The 24632-nt window shown below is 42.9% G+C and overlaps 1 long non-coding RNA gene across 3 annotated transcripts in view; it reads right to left on the reverse strand.

Annotated features, from left to right (window-relative positions):
• Nucleotides 1–834: 834 nt before the first annotated feature.
• The window catches only part of LOC308458365, a 34406-nt gene continuing 10608 nt past the window's right edge, over nt 835–24632 (reverse strand). For 2 of the 3 annotated variants that reach the window (XR_013977284.1, XR_013977285.1), the window contains exon 3: nt 20581–22004. This is a non-coding gene — a long non-coding RNA (uncharacterized lncRNA). Of the gene's footprint in view, nt 1356–6995; nt 7095–19173; nt 19283–20580; nt 22005–24632 lie in introns of those variants that run through there. The other variant, XR_013977283.1, reaches the window with a different exon arrangement.

Raw genomic sequence — 24632 nt, forward strand, 5'->3', positions numbered from 1 at the left:
TAAAATTATCATCATATCTCTGAAAGCACTTCTTCCCAGATCTTAGCTGCAACCAATGCAACAAAACATGTATGCCACCTTGAGCGACTTCACCTATAAGTTACTAAAAACTCAGTATCTGACAAAACCTATAATATCCTCTGGGATTTGTGTGTGTTTATGTGTAATTCCAATAAAACAGTATCCTGAAACTTGAAAAGGGGTCCCAAAGCATACTTGAGAGTGTGTTGGTTTAGCAGGGGCTTTGCGTTAATGTAAAGTTAAGGAGTCACCCGTCCATATGAAATCTTAGCATATGGAATTCTGTGCTATGAAAATATTGTTCATATTACCGTATTTTTTGCACCATAACACTCACTTTTTTTCTCCTAGAAAGTAAGGGGAAATGTTTGTGCGTGTTATGGAGGGAATGCCTACGGGTGGCATGCCTACGGATTTTCCTCCTCTAAAAACTACGTGCGTGTTATGGTCGGGTGCGTGTTATAGAGTGAAAAATACGGTATTTAGCAAATCACTGTTTGTATTTGTATTTTGTATTTGTCAAAATATTTTAAATAAATAATTTTAAAATGGTTCATAGATTATTTATCTTTGCATTAAGCCAAGGCCAAGCAAACCACCCAAACAACAGCCAAATAATACAACCTAACCTACACAGGGATGATATGAGTATAACCAGGGGAAATTAGAACAATGTACACCACTTTGAGCTTTTTGCAGAAATGAGAAAAAGTTATATCCTACTGGAGGAAGTTAACTATAGTAATGTAACACGTAGATATAAAATCACCACTAAAACCATTAGTGATTTATTGTAAATAACTGCAAGTAAAATTATTACTTATTTATTGTTGTATATACAGGATGATACTGTATGGTCAAGCCATTGCTCACTTGTACAGAAATTTCTGGTTGCTGCCAGAACAATCTGGGGCTGCTGATGCACAGAAGGAATTAAAATAAACATTTTCTAAATGACTTTTAAAAGGGAAGCAACCTAAAGTTTTATTTGAAGATACATAGCAATGAGTTCTGGAACAATGTCCTAATTTTACAGCACTTTCTTCCTTGACAAATAACTTGCTCTGCCTTGTATAATTTATACATTTTTGAAAAGGGCTGAACTTGGCCCGGAAGAACAATGAGACAAGATGTTAGAATGTTTCCCAAGTTCCTTGAACTGAGTTAGTGATGATGAGAGTCAGTCTCTCCAGCTTGGTCAGAACAGGTGCACCTTTCCTTCACCTTTCTGTGCCAGTTCTCATTTATCTTCAACTTCGTGGCCTCTTAGTCTCTTCTAATCCTGTCTCTGCCAAACTGCATAGTTATTTCATGACTTGCATGAATGAAGGAGCCTAGTAGAAAGAGACCACCCATTATGCATTAATTTATGGACGAAATCCAGGATGTAAAACCAAGACTTGGGTAGAAAAAGGGCTATGACACTGAACCACTGTAGCTCCTGTAAAGAGGTCAGGGGGTGGGAGTGGGGAGAAACTATTCAATCTCTGCCAGGGTTTCATTCCCCCTGCTCCACCCCCACATATCCCACAATATCCTTCAGCTTCAAAACCATCAGCTGCGACTACCCGCTCCCCCTTCCATATCCCTGCCACAGCTCCCAACAAGTTGGTTTATACTGCCACCCTGTGGCAAACTGCTTTTATCTCAAAGCAAACTGAAAATCAGGGCAGACAGAAACTCTATACCTCGGGTTAAGTACTTAATTCGTTCCGGAGGTCCGTTCTTAACCTGAAACTGTTCTTAACCTGAGGTACCACTTTAGCTAATGGGGACTCCCGCTGCCGCCGCACGGTTTCTGTTCTCATCCTGAAACAAAGTTCTTAACCCGAGGTATTATTTCTGGGTTAGCGGAGTCTGTAACCTGAAGCATCTGTAACCTGAAGCGTCTGTAACCCGAGGTACCACTGTACTTTAAAGCAGCAGAAACCAGAAAGAGTTCTGGAGAGCTCAAAACTTTGTGCAATAATTTGTGACATATTGGCTAATAAAGGAGAAAATTTCTTCAATCACCTGAGAAAATCTGGAAAGTAATTACTGCATTTTTATTCCATGCTTCCACCATAGAGCTTTGGGAGGGATAGATGGTGTCCTCTACAGATGGACAGATCCATCTATTTCTGGTCCTTGCCAATTTCATAAGTGTTGGTGAAATTCTTATGGCTTTTCTAATGTTCTTAAGTTTATTCATAAGTGTGTTCCATCGTGCTCACTTTGGTAACACATATACTAAAACTGGAACAATACAGAGAAGACTAGCATAAGTGTGTTCCATTGCATTCCTGCATGTATGTGCAATTTAAATTTAAAGAAGAAATATAATTAGAGTACATTATTCCAACCTTTGGTCTCTGTTAAAACCACAATTTTCCTCTCGGTTCCCTCACTCCCAGCTTTACTCAAACTTCTGCCATTGTTTTAAACCACCACTTTCCCTCGCTCACTCCCATGCCATGGCTACTGCTATTGTGCAACCTTGCCTTCACTTTTGCTCTCCTACCCCATTCTGCCGTCATGCAAATCCAGAATTGTGATGAGACACTACAAATCCTCCAGTGCGGGCTGCATTCTGACTTTTTATGATATAGAGAGAGACTTTTTGTGAACCAACTGCATCACAAAATTAATAGAACTGAAGATAATTTGATTCTGATGTACACATTAGCCCAGGAGATACATTCCGGATCAGTTCACCTTGGAATTTACAGAAATCAAATTCCTCAAGTGTCCCTAGAGTTATAGGGGCAGGCAACCCAGGCAGAAAAGGCAGTGCACTAAGGAAGCACAGGCTATTTACTCAACCTCACTTGCAACCTCACTTGCAGCAATGCCCCCCCCCCCCGCCGCCCAAATGCAAGCAAAATAAAGAATGCCGGTTACTTACCTCAGTCCAGCCACCTGGATACACTCCTGATCCTGATCTTGATCCCAGAAGGAAGAACAGCAAAAGAGGCTTGAGCTCAGGGGTCAGCCTCTTTTCTTTTGGCCTTAGGCCCACCCCCGGCCGGCCGTCCACCAGCTCAAGCAGGTGGGTGGCACCCGCCCAGGTGAGCCTCGCTTGGTGTCGCAAACCCCGCCCACCTGTGGGGAAGAGAGGGCGGATATTACTCAACCTCACTTGCAACCTCACCACCACCACAAACATTCTTTCAATTGAACCTCCCCATATTAAGGAGTTAGTACCTGAATTTGCTTATTTTTCTCTTCCATCGTTTCCTTTTCTTTTTGTATCATGTCTTTTTGATGCTGTACATTAAATCCATGCAACATCATGCATCCTTTTACCCTGTTCCCTACCTTACAGGCCTTTTCCGTGGCCTGGGAGGGCAAGACCCTGACTGACTCCAGCTACAAAAGCTTTTGAACACACTTAGTTGGCATTTTTTGAGAGTTTTTCTTTTTTTGTAAGTTAATGATATTGATGTCCATATCATTATTTTTAGATCTTATTATTTATGTGGAAATTGCTTCAATTTGGTTGTGTACTTTTTATGTGTTTTATTTATTGTTTATTACTTTTTTATGTTTGGGACTGTGCAAATCTTGTCATGTTGTAAGCCACCTTGAGCACAGTTTTAACTATGGAAAGGCGGCATACAACTAAAATGATGGTGATAAATGGGAAAAATAGTAGCAGCAGAGGTACAACCTGAACTGCTACACCAGCAATAGCCATTATCGCCAAATGTAGCATAGCACTGAGAGAAAGAGGGCCATGCGGAAGCAGAAAAAGGAACAACACACAACTCTACATGAGGTGACCAGAAGCGGAAGTGCGGGACTCCATTGGTTTCCTTGATGCTGGCATTTTTTGTGTGTCCCCCTCCCTCCCCAAGTGTCCTCATGATGCTTTGTCTGGATTTCTTGGACGATGTTCAGTGGATGAGTAAGCGGCAGTGGCAGTATGGATCCTGCATTTCACAGAGGAGATCTATTCTTAACTGATCGTATCAAGGAGTCAATCAGAGTGGGCGAAATTGTGGTCTTTAGCAGGGGTCAGCAAACTTTTTCGGGGGGGGGGGCAGTCCACTGTCCCTCAGACCTTGTGAGGGGGCCGGACTATATTTTGAAGAAAAAAATGAATGAATTCCTATGCCCCACAAATAACCCGGAGATGCATTTTAAATAAAAGCACACGCCCCACAAATAACGCAGAGCTGTATTTTAAATAAAAGGACACATTCTACTCATGTAAAAACATGCTGATTCCCAGACCGTCTGCAGGCCAGATTTAGAAGGCGATGGGTCCGGATCTGGCCCCCAGGCCTTAGTTTGCCTATCCATAGTCTTTAGGATAGAAGGGAGCAGCAGCGTAGCAACCCCTGCCGGTGCCTGGGGCAGACCAGCACTCCACCCCCCTGCCCCACCCCTGGCTACACTACTGGAAGGAAGGGCAATTCCAATAGCGCATCGGGCTTTGAAAATTAATGAGAAACAAAACGGAGACATCAACTTATTGACGAAGAGTGATAATAACACTGTTGATGACAGAGGCTTGTACAAGCAAGGCCAGCACTGGGTGGAGAAGAAAGACGTAGTAGGGTGAGTAAGAGGATTTGTGGCAAACATTGCAACAGTGACCACTGTCCTCTTTCTACTGGGCTTGTTTATGATAGTGCACTGGCCTGCAACCCAGGGAGGCCAACTGGAGAGGTCGTTTACTCTGAGTAGACAGTGGGGTGTGACGTATGCACATTTCACTGCTTCTTAACCAAGCTCGGTTTGGCTTTTGTTTTTGTTTTTCTACAGCAGTGTAACAGCAGAGTTGACCTCAGTATTTTCGACAGTTTGTCACGTTTTAGCTTTTTTGTACATCAGTGAATTTTTATATTAAAAGATTTAAGAAAAAACAACACACCTCTACCATTAGGATATTCCAGCATCCCAACATCTACATCATAAAAAATAAAAAAACCATTTTGGCTGCCATTCCACCTAATTTCTACAGGACCAGGCAACCAGCAATTATAGTGTTTTATTGCAGCCCTTGTGGGCCACGATATACACTGGTGCCTCGCAAGACGAAATTAATCCGTTCCGCGAGTCTCTTTGTCTTGTGGTTTTTTCGTCTTGCGAAGCACAGCTATTAGCGGCTTAGCGGCTTAGCGGCTATTAACAGCTTAGCGGCTTTAAGAAAAAGGAAACAAACTCGCAAGAACTCGCAAGACATTTCGTCTTGCGAAGCAAGCCCATAGGGAAATTCGTCTTGCGGAACGACTCAAAAAACGGAAAACCCTTTCGTCTAGCGAGTTTTTCGTCTTGTGAGGCATTCGTCTTGCGGGGCACCACTGTACAACTGCTGGGATTCATTTAGCTTGGTAGGTAGGTCACCATTTTTGTAGGCCTGGAGCTTATTAATAACTGCAAGAGAACTCTAAGCACAGTATCTATGAAACAGTGGCATACGGTGACATTTTTCATAGGGGAACAGTGAGGGCCAGAGGTGCCAGCTTGTGAGGGTGATGGAGGGGGGTGGCGCATGTGGACACCACACCTCCCTCCCTAAGCCAGGCAGAAGCTTCCCAGGAAGGAGGCGCTAAGCTTTAATATTTTAATACAGGTACCTCGGGTTACATACGCTTCAGGTTACATATGCTTCAGGTTACACACTCCCCTAACCCAGAAATAGTGCTTCAGGTTAAGAACTTTGCTTCAGGATAAGAACAGAAATTGGGCTCCGGTGGTGTGACGGCAGCAGGAGGCCCCATTAGCTAAAGTATTGCTTCAGGTTAAGAACAGTTTCAGGTTAAGAACGGACCTCCGGAACGAATTAAGTACTTAACCCGAGGTACCACTGTACTCTAATTTACCAGGAACATTTAGGGGACAAGCCTAGTTGCCCTAGTCCACTGACCGCACACCACTGCTATGAAACTAAGCAAACTCTTGAAATCACCTACACATTTCTGTTCAAGAGCTATTTTTTAAGTCTACTATTCTGTTGTAGCTATTTCTAATACTTTTGCTCATGGTTACATCTCATAGGAATTCAGCTTTTCCCTGCTCACCCCCCCCCCCCAAAGACACAGCTGTGGGCCTGCCTCCTTACTGTCATTTATATTATTTTACCAAACTGGAGTACATAGGCTATTATGCAAAAATAAAAATATTACTTTACTGCTGTCTTATCTTGCCACGCGGATGTTTTCATGATCTTTTCTGTTGTGGCAATTTTACCTTTGGAAATTGGTTTCTCCACTTCACTATGGCAGGGCCTAAAGGATATTTTGTTTATAAACTTCCCCTCTCTATCCATTCTTTCCCAGAGGGGCACCAAGCTCCCTTGCTAGCAGCTTTGCAACTGCTCTTGCATCAGTTCAGCAACCTAAGTCTGTACTCCTATTGACAGAATGTGATGAAATTGCTGGTGCTTCTGATGCAAGGCCTTAGGCCCTTGGTGGCCAACGGCATCAATCCGCTGTTTCAATGGTTGCAGCTGAGCCTGGTTTGGTACAAGTTAATGGCACAGAAAAGGCACTCCCAGGGACCTTTCACTTCTCATTAACAAGCTTGCTGCCTTGTTACTGGCCCTTCTGTGTGCCTTTAACAGCAGGCAGACACACAGAGAGATGAAGCTTTTCCTACCATTTATCTCCCGGCCAGGAAAAGCTGTATTTTTTCCCCTGACAGCAGAGTGCCAGTTCCCCTTAGCAACAACAGTCTCTCTACAGCAGAAAAGATGCTGTGAATGCGGTTCCAGAATGGCAGGATCCATACCTATGAAATGTCAAATGTTTGCAACAGGTTCAGTCAGCAAAGCCTCTACTGTTCCATCTTTATTCATTTTTACTTATTTCACAGCTGGGGTTGGGTTTTTGAGGGACACTGCGCCTCCTCACATTGCCATCCTGGGCAACTGACCCTTTCATCTTCCTGTAAATAAATCTTTGGCTGTCTCACCTTCCATCAGGAAAAATCCTGTGCAAAGTGGGGAAGGATAAATTTACTAATCCCCAGATTGGTCTTGTTCTCACCTTGGTATCAAGCTAATACCATCATTCCTGGTTCCTGGGCCAATTAGACTTCAGCAAGCCCTGAATGACATAAGGCACCAGAGCAGAGCAACTACACCTCTGTTAAATAACAAACAACATTAGCATTTAAATTGAGATTGCCCAGGAGACAGGCAGCCCAGTCAGAATACACAAACCGTTCCTAGAAGGGCCTGTTCAGGAGAAAGGTATGATTGTGTGAGAAGTAATTAATAAAAAGCTAAGCATACAGACATACAGGTCAAGCTTCTCAAAAGCAGTTTGGATACTGTAGAAAAAAGCCTGGAGAAACAAACTGAAGATCATTACAATTAAATAATAAATCAGCACAAACCTCCCAGCGCTTAGATTTTTGGCAACCTTCTTCTACTTCAGGGACCGGGAACTTCTATGGCCAATGCTCACAGATGATGGGAAGACATGCTCTGTCCATCATTAGCTAAAGAGCTATAGGTTTCCTGATCTACTTGCAGTGTCTACCCTACCTCTGTCATGAAAAAAGAAGGCTGCTCTTTGGTTAAAGAGAGGAGGGACAAGGGTGAGTAGTTAATGCTGAACACCTTCTGCAGGCAGAAAATAGCCTATACCCTTCCAGGGGTTTATGCACACTCCTCCAAATTCTTTGACTACCCTCCCCTTCAAATATCAACTTGTTAGACGCATAATTGTTTTTATCTTAACTTTAAAAATAATAATCTTGACCCAAACAAAGCCCCTTCTGGCGGTTCCTTCACTGCGAGAAGCCAAGTTACAGGGAACCAGGCAGAGGGCCTTCTCTGTAGTGGCACCCGCCCTGTGGAACGCCCTCCCACCAAATGTCAAAGAGAACAACAACTACCAGACGTTTAGAAGACATCTGAAGGCAGCCCTGTTTAGGGAAGCTTTTAATGTTTGATGCATTACGGTATTTTAATATTATGTTGGAAGCTGCCCAGAGTGGCTGGGGAAGCCCAGCCAGATGGGCGAGGTATAAATAAATTATTATTATTATTATTATTATTATTATTATTATTATTATTATACAAGTCAGGCTGTGGTTCCATCTGGCTCATTATTGCCTGCACTGACTGGCAGAGGCTTTCCAGGGTTCCAAACAAGGATCATCCCCAGCCCTATCCGGGACTGATCATGGAACCTTCTGCAGATGCTCTACCAATGAGCTATAGTCCTTCCCCTAAAGAACAATAGGGGGAATCAATATATGGCCACTTCCCAACATAAAAAGTGTATAATTCAGCGTACGCTCTCATCACCGAGTAGAATATGTTCTGAAATGTGAACGAATGAATACCTCTTAGTTCAAGGATTAGAACTATCTGATGCCCAAGCAGCAACTGAAAAGGAATGCAGTGTATTCAAGAAGTTCCTGAACAAAGGTCTGCAAATTTACAAGGATGTTCTAAAATGGAGCTAACTTTAATCAAAACTTAAGCTAAATCTAATGAAAACCCAATGATGGTAAGATTTTTTTCTTTCTTCGTTTTTTCTTTCTCTTTTTGCTGCAGTAGCATGCAAAAAAACCTGGCTCCATATTTAATAATAATAATAATAAATTTTATTTATATCCCACCCTCCCCAGCCGAAGCTGGGCTCAGGGCGGCTAACAACACTAAAATAGTGCAACATTATAAAAACATTATAAAAATTAATTAAAATCAAAATTGATGGCAACCATAAACTAAAGTTTTGTAAAGATTGCCAAAGGAGGGAGTCAGGCTGCACCCTGACCAAAGGCCTGGTGGAACAGCTCTGTCTTGCAGACCCTGCGGAAAGATGTCAAGTCCTGCAGGGCCCTTCTCTCTTGTGACAGAGCGTTCCACCAGGTTGGAGCCACAGCCGAAAAAGCCCTGGCTCTAGTTGAGGCCAGCCTAACCTCTCTGTGGCCTGGGACCTTCAAGATGTTTTTATTTGAAGACCGTAAGTTCCTCTGTGGGGCATACCAGGAGAGGCGGTCCCGTGGGTACGAGAGTCCTAGGCCGTATAGGGCTTTGAAGGTTAAAACCAGCACCTTAAACCTGATCCTGTACTCCACCGGGAGCCCGTGCAGCTGGTATAGCACCGGATGAATGTGATCTCGCAGCAAAGACCCCGTAAGGAGTCTCGCTGCGGCATTCTGCACCCGCTGGAGTTTCTGGGTCAGTCTCAAGGGCAGCCCCACGTAGAGCGAGTGACAATAATCCAGTCTGGAGGTGACCGTCGCGTGGATCCCAGTGGCTAGGTCAGGGCGAGAGAGGTAAGGAGCCAACTGCTTAGCTTGGTGGAGACGAAAAAATGCCGCCTTTGTTGTAGCTGCAATCTGCGCCTCCATGGAGAGGGAGGTATCGAAGATTACACCCAAACTCTTAACAGACGGTGCTGGCACTAATTGCACCCCCGCAAGAGATGGGAGTTGCCCCCTCAATCCCATATCGTCCCGTCCCAGCCAGAGGACCTCTGTCTTCGAAGGATTTAACTTCAACCGGCTCCCATGTAACCATCCAGCCACAGCTTCAAGCATCTGATCAGTGTGTCTGGGGCCGAGTCAGGATGGCCATCCATCAACAGATAGAGTTGGGTGTCATTAGCATACTGATGACACTGATTTATCAAAGGCAAAGGTTTTCGTGCTTCAGCCAACAACCTCCCCCATTTCAATTCCTGAAGAAAACACTGCTTGCAAGGGACTTGGTCATTTTACATTTATTTTAAAGACCTGAAATGCACCTAGGCCTTGAGGAGTGTGATGCTGGTGTTGTTTTATAAAAAGCAAATGCACACATTTTGTTTGGACTTTATTCAGAAGCCTTAAGCGATGAAGTTTTATACTGGGAGACAAAAGTGTTAAAATTCAATTTGATTGAATGGTTAACAGAAATTCAATTTACTTTCAGGAAATACTGTTAAGGAAATGTGTGCACATGCACCAACCAACAGTCTTCCAAGTCCACCATCTCTGCCCCGTACTTTCTCCCCTTCTTGTCTAGTCACTCTCCTGATAGTGGAAATCATAGTCACCAATCCACTTTAAACCAAGCATGACAAATTAGTCAAATCCCAACACAACTTTGTCTTACTGACAAAAGAAACAGTGGAGTACAGTATTAAGCAGCACACTAGAATGGACTCATTAAACAAATATAGCCACCAGTCGATTGGAAACAGCATCATCTTCATTAAAACAGAGGCCTAAAATTGGGAGATGTAAAAGGAGGTCATATTGAGGGCATGGCCTGCTGTCACAGTTTACATTAAGTAAGTACATTATTTTGTCTCTAATGAGGGGTGTGGGTGTATGGATGCATATGGCTCCATGTGGTATGTAATCAGGAAAAGAGCCATTTTTAAAAATATTGATAATTTCTATAAATGAACTGGTGAATTCCTACTTCAGTCTCAGGACTGCAATACCTCAAGGACTGCTTATCTCCTTATGAACCTGCCCAGACCCTGAGATCAACTTCTAAGGCCCCTCTTCATGTGCCTCCTCCATGAGAGGTCTGGAGGGTGGGAACATGAGAACGGGCCTTTTCTACAGTGGTTCTCCACTTCTGGAATGCCCTCCCCAGGGAGATTTGGTTGGCGTCTTCATTATACACCATTATACACCATTAGGCACCAAGCGAAAACATTCCTCTTTAATCAGGCTGATTAACATCTTATGCCCTTTTAAAATGTGTTGTGGGAGGGGGGGTTATTGGGTTGTCTTTGTTTTTATTATGTATTTTGTGTTTTTTATATTGTGATTTTATGTTGTGAACCACTCTAAGATCTACAGGTATAGGGTGGTATAACAAACAAACAAACAAACACCTCAGACTCAGAGCTTCACACATGCATTTTACCACTGGATAACTGCTTCATCAAGTGTCAGGGAACTGCCATCGGAAGGAAGGGAAGTGAAAGGGCTCACACAGGTTGGGAGAGACTCAGCAGCTGAAGAGGGAACCAGTAGGGGGAGAGGAGCTGAGCTGAGGGAAAGGGAGCTGGAGGGATGGCTCAGAGACACTTCCAGCGAAAACAGTGGGGAGGTTTCAGGACCTCCTGTAGGGACACCCACTCCTCGCCGGAAACTGTCACGCAGAGAGTCCAGAAGACGTGTTTCCGTTAAGGAGCTTTTATGTTGGAAGCGATTCCGAAAGCAACCACTGTCGGAATCTGCCAGCGACTGACGGAGCCATGTTTAAGGGGCTCCGTTACAGACAGAGGTTTGCAAACTTGACCAAACTCTGAGGGACTAGGATTTTACACACAAGCAGCTCATCGTCCCATCACATCAAGTGATGGCTGGGTTGCTTATTTAATATTACTTACTTACTTACTTACTTACTTACTTATTTACTTACTTACTTACTTATTTATCTAGCTATCTAACTACCAAAGTTTATAGACTGCCTTCTCAAAAAGTAGATTTCTTTTAAGTAGTTTACACAAAATAACTACCCTTCTCCAAATGACTCCACAGTACTGTACAAAAGCTTGAATAAAAGTAATTCTCATATCATAAATAAGTTTAAAAACAACAAATGAGCAAAAAGAAGCAGCAGCAGAATAAGTGTTATACATGCAAGTGAACTACATGGTTTGGGGGCGAAGGGGGGAGATACCATTACCCCTTTGTTATATGCTGGGGGTGTGTCTTCCAGTCATTCATTCATTCATTCAAAATGTGCAAAACTCACAAAAAGTGCAAGAGTCTTTTACCAACTTGCCATATTACCATCCCAGTGAATTCTGAGCAACAAAATCTCTTTTGGGGGGGGCAGAGTCCACTGTGCTCACTAGCAGGCTGCAGTGCAAGATGCTTCGCTGAGAGCACAGAGATAACTAGGAGGGGTATCATAGCTCAGCGGCAGAGCATGTGCCTTGCATGCAAAAAATGTCTCTCGCATCTCCAGCTAATGGATCAGATAAACAGGTAGGTGGTGGGAAATACTTCTGCCAAGCACCCTGGAGAACCATAACCAGTCAGAGTAAATGATTCTGGGCTAGATGGACAAGTAATCCAGCCCAGCAGCTGCCCATGCTGCATACAATATGGGCTTCCAACTAGATCCAGATAACCACAATAACTTTAAAAAAGCCAAAGAACCCTAACATTTAAATAGGTCATTAAGGTAAAGGGACCCCTGACCATTAGGTCCAGTCGTGGCTGACTCTGGGGTTGCGGCACTCATCCCGCTTTATTGGCCAAGGGAGCCGGCATACAGCTTTGGGGTCACGTGGCCAGCATGACTAAGCTGCTTCTGGCAAACCAGAGCAGCGCACAGAAAAGCCGTTTACCTTCCCGCCAGAGCGGTACCTATTTATCTACTTGCACTTTGACGTGCTTTCGACCTGCTAGGTTGGCAAGAGCAGGGACTGAGCAATGGGAGCTCACCCCATCGCGGGGATTCAAACCGCTCTGTGGTTTAACCCACAGCGCCACCCGCGTCCCTAAATAGGCCATTAGAACAGGACAAAAGCCTTTCTTGGAATCAACACATTAATGCCTCTTAGAGCATTATGCACAGCATTAGGCATACACAGTGGGAGTAAACCCTACTTGCATGGAGAATTGACCACACATTTTTGCACACCAAAGAATTCTCTTCCTGTCCAGGCTCAGTGTTTTTTTTTACATTTCAAATGACAGCAAACCTATTGATGCACTCAGACACTTATTTTTCCATATACTGTAGCAACTGGCAGAATGAGGTATTTAATACAATTGTCAAAAGGCGATAAGATCACACACAGAAACAGACATTTTGGGTACTGATTGCACGGTATTGCAGAGAAATTCAATTGAGCAGAATTCTGATGGGAACAAAGGCTTAGTTTCTCCATCAAGAAAGCTGTTTGTTAATACCATACTCGAAGGCAACTGAGTGGGGAGGACAGGACTGAACTGGTGTCCAATGTTGCCTTCTGACTGTTTTGCAAGCAAATGCTCTCGACTTCTGTTAAAATTAGTTTTGAAATACCAAGATGCACCACCAGAGGGCAATGATAAAGGATGCTTAGCATTTCACTCCCCACCGCATCCCGAATCAATCTGGGTTTAACTTCTCTTTCAAAATCATTTAAATATCAGCTTTTCCCTATTCAGCTAATGGGCTCGCTGCCCAGCTTCACCTAGGACTGAAAAGACCCTGATATCACCTTGCTAGGGACTTTTCCATATAGAGTTAAAAAGCAGCAGAATAACAGGAACAATTTAAAAGGATGGCAATCAAGGCACCCCAAGTTGTGACAAAACTGCAAGGCTTTAACAATTCCTTCTGATGACTAATCACCGGTTTTGCATCCTGAGGAGACAACCAGGTACTTGCGGTATATGTTTACTGAGAGTTGTGGGGCTATCTGAAGCCTCTGCAAAGAAAGCTTCTATACCTGTGCTCCTAGGAAAGTGAGATCTGATTATATGCACCCCAAAATGTGTTCTTTTCTTTAAATTGATTCAGATATATTTCTTTCAGCCTGATTGGGTCATTTCCACTTTTGTAGAAGCTCATTTAGAAATGCGCTTCTACCCCCACCCAACTTCGGATCTGCCTTGTAGACTCCTTCCCCACCCCCACCTGTACCTAAGTTGTTAACTTATTTAAAGACCTTCCCTCCCTGCTTTCAGCTCAACATAAAGAAATGAAGCAGCTGAAATGCCCCCTCTGGCATGGAGATAAGTGATGGGAGAAAATTTCCTGCCAACTCTGAGTGCCCTTTTGCTGTTCAAGGCACAGGAACAGAGGCAGTAAGAAATTTGGCAATTCTTCCCTCATCCAACCTTGGTTGCATTTTAATTTTGGATTTAGGCAGCTACATGTTTGATTTTGCTATTCACCATTTAGAATTTTGGGATTTTTTCTTTGTTACTTTCTGCCTCAACAAAATTGGACTTATCAACTAATTTCCATATATTCCACCTCCCTTTTTATCAGTCAGTCCCCATTTTCTGGGGTTTGTCCTTGGTGAGACACTGCTCATGTTTTGCCCCATCCGAGAAATGTTGCAGGATACATTTACGTTTTTATTTGTTAATGTGTATACATACATATGTGCTACAGTGTATACTCTCCCACCCAGACAAAACATACTTTTTGCTATGAGAAAAGCGACAGGAAAAAGGGCACTGGAAAGTGTGGGGTTACACTTGCTTGATACAATATTGTCTAACCTCCCCGCAGACAAATCAGAATGAATGCTAGGTTATCTGGAAGTGACCAGAATCTCAGAGCAGATGCATCTTAGCAATAGCACATTCAGGAAGCTCCCTTACTCTAGATCCAATTATCTTTCTAGTCCAGTATTGTCTACTTTGACAAATGGTGGTTTCACAAGGTCTTTCCCATCACCTGCTACTGGGTCTCCTGTGCTATCCCTTGGTTGGAGATGCCAGAGATTGCATGGGAATTTCATGCAAAGTATGTATTCTGCTAGGGAGCTATGACCCTTCCTCAATGCACACACATTAATTAAAGATGTCAGCATATAACTTTCCTTATATCTTCTGCATTATTATATTTATAGTTAGCTAATATTGCTAGAGTGACCCCTGTTAAGAAACAGGGGGTTTGCCAACTTCTCAACCAACTCTTGCCCCATTGTCTAATAATCGTTGGGTATGCAGACATGGGAACCTCAGATATAGCAAGCAAGCTATTTCTTTGTTCCTGTGCTGGGCTATCCAGTGCAAGGTACTTCTGCATAAGGCAAAGATGGGCATTGTGTAATCCTAACCATGTATAAAGGTAAAGGTAAAGGTACCCCTGACCATTAGGTCCAGTCGCGGACAACTCTGGAGTTGCAGTTCTCATCTCGCTCTATAGGCCGAGGGAGCTGGCGTTTGTCTGAGGACAGCTTCCGGGTCATGTGGCCAGCATGACTAAGCCGCTTCTGGCAAATCAGAGCAATGCACGGAAACACCATTTACCTTCCCACCACAGCAGTACCTATTTATCTACTTGCACTTGATGTGCTTTTGAACTGCTAGGTGGGCAGGAGCTGGGACCGAACAACGGGAGCTCACCCCGTCACAGGGATTTGAACCACTGACCTTTTGATCAGCAAGCCCTAGGCTCTGTGGTTTAGACCACAGCGATATAAATCCTATTGAATTCCATGGGGCTTACTCCCAGATAAATAGAGTTAGGTATGTAGCCTAAGAGCGGGATGCGGGTGGCGCTGTGGGTAAAACCTCAGCGCCTAGGACTTGCCGATCGCATGGTTGGCGGTTCGAATCCCCGTGGCGGGGTGCGCTCCCGTCGTTCGATCCCAGCGCCTGCCAACCTAGCAGTTCGAAAGCACCCCCGGGTGCAAGTAGATAAATAGGGACCGCTTACCAGCGGGAAGGTAAACGGCGTTCCGTGTGCTGCGCTGGCTCACCAGATGCAGCTTGTCACGCTGGCCACGTGACCCGAAAGTGTCTGCGGACAGCGCTGGCTCCCGGCCTATAGAGTGAGATGAGCGCACAACCCTAGAGTCTGTCAAGACTGGCCCGTACGGGCAGGGGTACCTTTACCTTTTATGTAGCCTAAGACAATAGAGAGACATCTACTTCTCCCCTTCAGTTATATAATATCAACCTGGCACTCCTTTAACCAGTTCTAAAAGTTAGATAGCTAGAACACACCTGTCATCTGAAGCAGCCACTCTTTTCCTGGTGAGGGACTTTTGTTGTTAAGGGAAGCCTGCTAGGGGAAGCACACCTGACAGGTGCAGATAGCTCCCTAATCCTCTTTTATCTTGCAGAGCCAAGCAGGCACCTGGCCTGCTGACTTCTCCCTCTCCATTGTCACAGCCCTTAATACATTTGACCCCCACCCATCCCAAGCTGTTAACATCCCCTGCTCTGCCCTGCTATTTGAGTCTTTGGAAAGAAAGCCAGTAGCCTGAGGGCGAGGCCACTCAAAGCTAAACACGCAGGTGTCTGAGCAGTTTTATCTGTTCTGCCTCAGGGCCATCAGATGTGATGGGGATAGCTATGTTTGTCGTTCATGTGTAAAAGAGGCATATTGAAAAGAATGGCAGTGGATGGCCATTGGGATGTGTTGATTGCTTCCAAATAGCTATGGGAATATACTGGGTTGCTGAATGGCTAGAAATGAAAGTAAACTGAGTGGCCACTGGGAAAGAAGAAAGGCATTCTAAAGGCCAGGATTAGCCAAAAATAATTATGGTGATGGGCTTCCCCTGTTCTGGGGAGGGAATGAAGGGATGAAGCTTTGAAGTGGTCTGTGACTAGTAGCTCAAATTCAAAAGGTGTGGCAAGAGAAGGAATGAGTGATTGTTTAGTTTTCTTACCTATGCTTATCAATTAGAGCAAGCTGGAGTGTGATCGTCTCTTTTGCTGTGTAACCCCTTTGGTTCTAACATTTCAAACTGCTTACTTCAACTGTCAAGCAGGGACAGAATACCCAAAATAAGAAGAGTGACTGCTGAAGAGAATCAGTAGAAGCACTTATCTCCTTTTATGTAAGGAGTTTTCTACTTCACACTAGCATGATAAATGGTAAAATGTCTCTAAGATTGTTTGCATTTGCAAAAGGCTATGTTTCAGCTGGCTGAATAAGAGCCTTTATTAGGCATGTGTTTTACAAGTTGAACCTACACATATTTACTCAGAAGGCGCTGTGGGTTAAACCACAGAGCGTAGGGCTTGCCGATCAGAAGGTCAGTGGTTTGAATCCCTGCGATGGGGTGAGCTCCTGTTGCTAAAACCCTGCTCCTGCCAACCTAGCAGTTCGAAAGCACGAAGGACAAGTAGATAAATAGGTACCGCTCCGGCGGGAAGGTAAACGGCATTTCTGTGCGCTGCTCTGGTTCGCCAGAAGCGGCTTAGTCATGCTGGCCACATGACCTGGAAGCTGTACGCCGGCTCCCTCAGCCAGTAAAGCAAGATGAGAGCCGCAAGCCCAGAGTCACCCATGACTGGACCTAACGGTCAGGGGTCCCTTTACCTTTTACTATGGAGTTCAGTGGAGATTACTTTCAAATAAGCATCCATAGGATTGCAGTCTTACAATCAAAATATAGTTATGAGCAGCTGGAAGTTAGACTGCTTTGTAATTGGAATATGGCAGTTTCCCCATCCACCCATTGTTTGAACTGAACAATGAGCTCACCTGTGTACTGACGATCTTCTGATCAGCAAGCCCAAGAGGCTCAGTGGTTTAGACCACAGTGCCATCCGCTCGCAAGCTCCTTTACCTTTACCTAGACTGCTTCGTAATTGGAATATGGCAGTTTTCCCATCCACCCATTGTTTGAACTGAACTGAACTGAGAGTTTTATTCTCTCTCTCTCTCTTTTTAAATGAAACTTTCTGGGCTAATGCAGTGGTTCTCAAACTTTTTTTCTCTGGGCCAAGCTTTCAGAATAAAACTGTGCTTGTGTCACAGTGAATTTTTTTTTTACTGATAAGATAAAAATTGGAGAACACAATGCCACCCAATGCTATTCCTGTTTGCATTAAAGTCATAGTAGTCATAGCCAGATTATTTGTATTCAGCTTTTTGGTATATTAAGTGTGCTGGGATTTCTGGTTATATGAGGGGTCTCCTAACAACTCTCAGTGCCCTTAAGCTACAGTTCCCAGGATTCTTTAGTGGAAGCCACTTTTTTTCATATGGTATAAGAGTCTTTGGGGGTGAGCCATGATTGTTCAAGTAGTATAAAAGTGCCCCAAATTTACAGTGTGAATGTGATCCCAATTATAGTCAAGGTCTCTAACACACAAACACACACCTGTTACTATATAAAAGACAATTTAGTAATAAATGAATAATACAATAACATAGCTAGACAATTAAGAATGCTTATTACCAGCAAGTGCAAAGTGAAGCTCATTCTGGTCTGAGCAGTAGTAGCAACTGCAGAAGCCAGTCCTTAGCACCTGGTGTTATAATAATAATAATAATAATTTATTTATACCCTGCCCACTCTGGGCGGCTTCCAACAAAACACTAAAATACAATAACCTACTAAACATTAGAAGCTTCCCTAAACAGGGCTGCCTTCAGATTTCTTCTAAAAATTTGTTTTAAAAGTTTGTTAGTAGGAAAAGAATGAGAAACACTTCAGGCTTACATAAAATGGTTGGTAGCAAAGCTCTCTCTTCTGGTGATGGTGGGAAAAGCAACATCAGAATGAGCCCTTTAGAAAAACTGTGAAGAGGGAGGAGGGGCAAATATTAATAGGAACAGGGTAAAACACCCTGTGTCCATGCGCGTAGCCAAGGGGGGGGGACAGGGGGCAGCTGCCTCTGAATCAATATAAATCAATACAAATCTGAAGTTCTGCCCCCCCCAACAAAAACCTGCTCCCAAACAAAAAATCCTGGCTATGCCCATGCTGCGCTCTATGATTAGTGGCAGGTGGCAATGGTGATGGTAAGCCACAGTGTTCTTAAGAAGAGTATCCCTAGGTAACTGTGCACAGGAATCCAGCCTCATTGTCTAAATGTGCTTAGGACTGCAACCTTGAGTTCTGGTCCTATATATGTTTACTCATAGAAGCAAATCCAGTTGAGTTTAGCATGGTTATACCCAAGTAAGTAGCTCTAGAAATGTATTGGGCATCATCATATGTTTTCCTAGGAAAGGATCCCTGTGGATAATGTGGTAAGGCTTTGTGCCACTTGAAAACAATGGACAGCTCATATAAAATATGCCAACATTTAATTTTCTAAATTATAGAGGAATGCATGATATGAAGGCATTTGTGCTTTGCCAGTGGAAGTCAAAAGCTACAGCTGATGGAGCATGTGTGAAAAGAACATGTTATTTCCATAGTTGCTACTTCTGATCCATGTTATTTCCACAGTTGATATGTCACCCTAACTGTATCTACTCAGCTGTGGCAATGTGCAGGAAGCATCCAGTACATACAAAACAGTAAATTACATCCTTAACACAATTCTGTAATGCCAACAGAGAAAGCATTAAGTGAAAAACAAACCAAGCATTAGCATGTTATGAAATAAAAATGGGAGAAATTAAGCCTGCATCGCTGAAGTGCAAATAAACACAAAAGGAACAGATGCTCAGACCAAAAATGGGTTGTAGGCACAAGAATATGGGCACAATTAACTGCAGGTGCAAAACCAGAGACCCAGCTGCAAAACTCCCATGGTTTCACACTGAGATATATATTTTTGTTGGGGTACTCAGTCCCATGCAAGATATCAGCAAGTGTTAATATTCACCAAACATGATCTTGGGCAGCCTGGTCCTATGGTCCAGCTAAAATGGATATCCTTGGGAACCAATGTTTCTTCATTTCAAAATCTCTCTCTTGTGCTAATGATCAGAAAGCTGTTGAGTAAGATAATGTGTATTATTATTATTATTATTATTATTATTATTATTATACTGCCCTAAACCCTGAGGTTTCAGGGCAGTTCACATAGAAAGATCACAGTATATAAACTTAAAATAAAAGCAAAAACCAAATAATACCTCCTGTATCACAGGAGTAGAAATTTGACAGCTTTTCAGCAGGCTAAAGGTGGAGTGACAAGGGCTACAGGCAGGGAGCCTTTTACAGAAGGTGGCTTCTCCTACTATGCAACCCCAATTTTTGAATTGTGGCAGGGGAATCATGCACATAGGACACATTTGTGCATGCCGTTTCCTATCCAGATGGGAAAAGTTCTAGTTGGCTCCAGGTAAAGGGATTCAGATATAGATTTCAGCTCATTTAATAACTGGATAAAGGTAATCAGATTTTGAAATAATAATTACAAAGTTTGTCATATCCCCTATTATATTGTCTAGATATTGAACTGTATCCAATTGCGATTTGTAAATAATCTCTATCTCTCTTGTAGCTACCACTATTGCATCATGTGAGCACACACATGTAGTACATGAAGAATGATGTATATTGCTGATAATCTACTTTTCTAACCCAGAGGTCAGCAAACTTTTTCTGCAGGGGGCCGGTCCACTGTCCCTCAGACCTTGTGGGGTGCTGGAATAAATTTTTGGGGGAAATCCCCCCCAACTGACTCTCCCCTCCCTTCTTCACAGCACCAGACGAGCCCCGGTGACTGCTTACCTATGCCTTGCAAGTGGCAGGGGCTGGTGGCGGTGAGATGATGAGTGGTGCGAAAGGGCTGTCTCCGTAAAGGGCTGCTTAAAATGGTGCTTAACCAACTGCGGTTCAACAAAGCCCAGCCCCCTTCCTCCTCTAGGCAGGGCAGGGAGAAGCCAGGAGGGAGGGAGGAGGCGCCGCCATGGTGTGTGTGTGAGGGGGGGTAATGGCGCATCCCGAATGATCAGAATCCCCACACCGATCCACGCAGCAATTTCCGGACCATCCGTGGGCCAGATCCACAAGGCAATTGGGCCAGCTCCGGCTCCTGGGCCTTAGCTTGCCAACCCATGATCTAACCCCCTGCTGCAGAGCACCTTATACCTACACAAGCGATGCTGACACAAAACTCCACACATTAAGTAAAATAGAAACATCGCCACCAGACCCCACCCCAACCTACCATGGCCCCTCCACCTCTTCCCCCCTTTTTCCCCCTAATGTAACACTAATGTCTCAACAAATGAATCTGACCTGTAGAAAATGCAACTTGGAAAAAAAGCGACATTGCACATACTTTTGTAAACCAAGAAATCTTTAATAAAAAATACATTTAAAAAAATGGAGGTGAGGTATGAATGCCTCCAAAAGAAGTGTGAGATTAAAACCAACGCTCAATATAACAACAAGGCAAGAAATGTTTCTTGTTTCTTCTGGAATGATATTGTCCATCACTGAGTTTTTAGAATCTAATTGGTGCCATAATGCTTCAGGGTGGGAGGATAGTAATAATGAGCTACTATGCTACCAAGAGCAATAGAATGAAGAAATCAAAGTCTGCAGGAGGTGATAATAGAACTGTAACAACAATAGTTTCTCAGCACCCCAGTAACCAAATAACCCATTTATAGATTAGTGCAGACTGTTAATATAGAATGTATGCTCTACATTGTATGTCAGACAAGTTATCGTGTGGATTCTAGCTTAATTCAGTGCCCTTATGTACACTTTTAATTCAACGTCCTTTTCTACTTGCTGACTCTTGAGACTATTAGCTCTACAAATGTCATGCATTATTTGCACAGCCAAATAGAACTTTGCTTTGTTCATATTATCAGATATACTATTCTCTTCTGGTCTCTATTAAGCATTCAAATTCACATGACTTTGTTTACACAAAGCTGTGACATACTGATCTATCAATGTCTCTCTTGAGAATTGATTTCATGTACAAACAATGCTAGCTTTGGACACAGATTACAGCATTCTTTTCCTCTTTATATACTGGGCTTTTAGCTTTTGCTGCAGGTATGAAGTTCCTAAACAGAAGAGAATAAAGCTACCTGGCAAGTTAATAAAAGAAAACAAATCTAGACCAGACCAATTTATGTATTTTTGAAGGCAATTCTATCATCAAATATGTATGTCTACAAACATATATAACCTAAAAGCAAGATAGGATAGAACACTGAAGTTGAAAACATTCGTCTTTTCCTTACAAATTAAAATGTGGGTAAACTTTTTATGTTGCTGCTTAATTAAAATTGGGTAGGGGCAGCAACATGCACCATCAACGTGGCAAAACACATGTCTGCAGTGTATTCATGTCCATTTGTGATGGCAAGGCTTGCCCTATAATGAGAAATGAATCTGAGGAATCTAATGCTGCTCATCCAAGCTCACTGTGGAAAAAGAAAGGAAGTAGGAGTTTGTGAGCATTCTCCAGTGACATCTTCTGCTGTCTCATATCTAAGTTGTTGGTAGAGGGATAGTGGCTTGTTGGACTAAAGCAAGCACAACCCTGCTTGAAACAGGCTGTGAGCAGGGCTGTCCTTGCACCAATCCTGCTTGTAGCAGCTTTTGGTGATCACTCCTGCTTGAATTGCACACATCACCTCTACTAACAACTGAACAAAGCTATAGCCTCACATGATGTATCTGTTGCATTTGTCAACCCTCCATGAGTGCTGAACTGAGGCTGTGTTCATATAACTATGTTATCTGCAAAAAATCAATAAATAACATTTTTAAAGGCTTGTCCTAGTCAATATCATTCAAGTGAAATATTTGCAGTGACACTGTCATTGTTTTTTAGTGTGTGTTGTTGTTTGTCTTTTCAAATTTTAGAACAGAAAATGTAACACTTATAATATTGATTATCCTTTCTCCCAAGGCCAGCATAAAATGTGTGAATATGCTAGCAAAATTAATATTTCATTAAAGGAAGGATTACATTTCCTATACAGTTACAGCTACACATGTAAGTTAAATTATTTGAACTATGATTTTGGCAATGTTATATGCTTGGGTAATTTTCAGCTTCTCGTCGCATGGTGCAAGGTAATGAATCAGCATTAGGACAGGCTGTCAGAATGCTTTCACATGGTTCTAGAACACACATTCTTTAGGACAGGTTCTGAAGGCAGGCTTATTAAAGCTAAGGCATCTACATCTGGGCAATGCCTGAATGAGAAGACCATTTGCATTCCTAACCAATTTCACTGGCTGGCACAGAAATAGGACACAGATCTTAGATTGCCAGCAGGATCACACAGATGCAGGGTGCAAACTATTTAAGAATTAAAAGTTAATGACGAGAGCCCGGGTGCTGGTGAACAGCTGGAAGTAAAGCCCCACCATGGGCAAGCACGAGGCATGGAGACCCCCCCTCCCGGATGGAGGCAGTCCTGGAACAGTGCTCCAACCTGAGTTCCTGCTTCCTGTTGACTCAAGCCCTGACACCCAGGTGGCTGTGTTTTGCATTAAGTTTCTGAATCATCTTTGAGAGACTGTCACCACCCCCAACCCCCGAGCACTGAAGCAACCAAAGCTAGGCCATGATGCTCCAGATAGGGCCACAGCTGTCATAGTTGTCAACTTTTCCCTTTTCTTGCGAGGAATCCTATTACGAATAAGGGAATTTCCCTTTAAAAAAGCGAAACGTTGACAGCTATGGCTGATATACAAGCCTGAGAAGGTAGAATGCACAGTTGCCACAACTGCTACCTGTACCTCCCAGACAGTAATGATATCTAGATACCTGTTTGTCTTGTTAACTATAAAACACCTGGTTAAGAAACAATTTTCCAAATTAATTGATATTGTTATAATTTGGCTGTCATTGGGGGGAATATTGGAAAATTAATAAAAAACTTATTTGTAGAAGAAGAAACAATTTTCCATATGCCGTAAACTAGTGTTTCTGGGGGAATAATAATTGTTGCTGTAACATGAGCACTTTTACAAGGCTTTTAAAATAGTCCTCAGTTTCTTATATGCCTTATTTATACACTGTACTTTCTGAATAAATAAAAATTACTGCTGAAGGAAGTCACTAAAGGGCTATTACTATTTAAAGTACTTTTGTCAACATTTTATCTACTTTCAACAGACATGGCTATTCCTTAAAATAATATGATGTATAATAGAAACAGCTATTAATCACAATATGTAATTATAAAGATGTACTGCCAGACCAGTACTTAAATGTGCCATTGAACCATTATTTAAACCTCATTGGAATTAATGAGAAGTACAGAATAATATTTAAATTGTGTAAAAGCTCAAATTCTTGTCACCTTTTTGCCTCTCTCAGTATTAAAACTTTTATTCAGAAGTATGTTGCCAACCTCACAGATTATCAGATACTATGTTGGAATATGGCTGCAAGGAGAACCCATACTGATTTCATTAGACATTGAGTTAATGAGTTTTGCTATAATTCAGTGGATCTAGTGACAAATAGGTATAGATTCCTAGCATTTATAATTAATACACTTGGAATCCATGGCTTTCTGTATGTATGATATTCAGCAACATACACATTCAGGTTATATGCTTTTGATGACACACTCTTTGATAACATGCTATGGAAGGAAGAGCATAAACAATCTGAGTGAATAGTGAAAAAATCACTGATCCAGTAATTGTATTCTCCAGTGTCTTAAATTGGTGGTTTTCAAACTGTTCCTAAGAACCCTGGGATTCCCTGGGATCTTCTCAGGAGGTTCTTAGTGTGAAAATACAGCAATGTCAGAAAGACATCTTATTCACCACAACTGAACTTCCTCTATGACCGGGGAAGGGGGACCTGTCACTGACTTCAGTTCCCATCAGCTCCAGCCAGCATGTTCAGGGATGATGGAAGTTGTAGTCCAGCAATATCTGTTGAGCTGTAAATTCCCCACCCATATCCTACAATATCTTATATTGAGAAAACACTGGACACATTATAGTGCTCAAGAGTCCATTTTGAGGATGAGCAATTACCTAAACCTTTGTGGCTTCACTGGCACTCTAGAACAGGATAGCGATGTAATGCTCTCCAGATATTGTTCTATTACAACTCCCATCAGCCCCAGCCAGCATAGCCAATGGGTCAGGGATGAAAAGAGTTGTAGTCCAACAACATCTGGAAGACAAAATGTTGGCTACCCCTATTCTATAATGTGTTCTAGAATGCTATGCCACATATAGGGCTTCTGCAAGCAAGACCCAGCAACAAAATTATGCAGTATGGAGAGCTTCTGTTCATGGTTTCATTCTTCCTTCCAGTTTCCTGCCCCCCCAACTGACCCCAAAGTATGTATTTAGTGTCTAGTGAGCATTCTCAGTCCTCGTTGACTTGGG

This window comes from Podarcis pityusensis (genome assembly GCF_964106645.2).
Source record: "Podarcis pityusensis genome assembly, chromosome: 11".
In the NCBI taxonomy this organism is placed as follows: Eukaryota; Metazoa; Chordata; class Lepidosauria; order Squamata; family Lacertidae; genus Podarcis; species Podarcis pityusensis.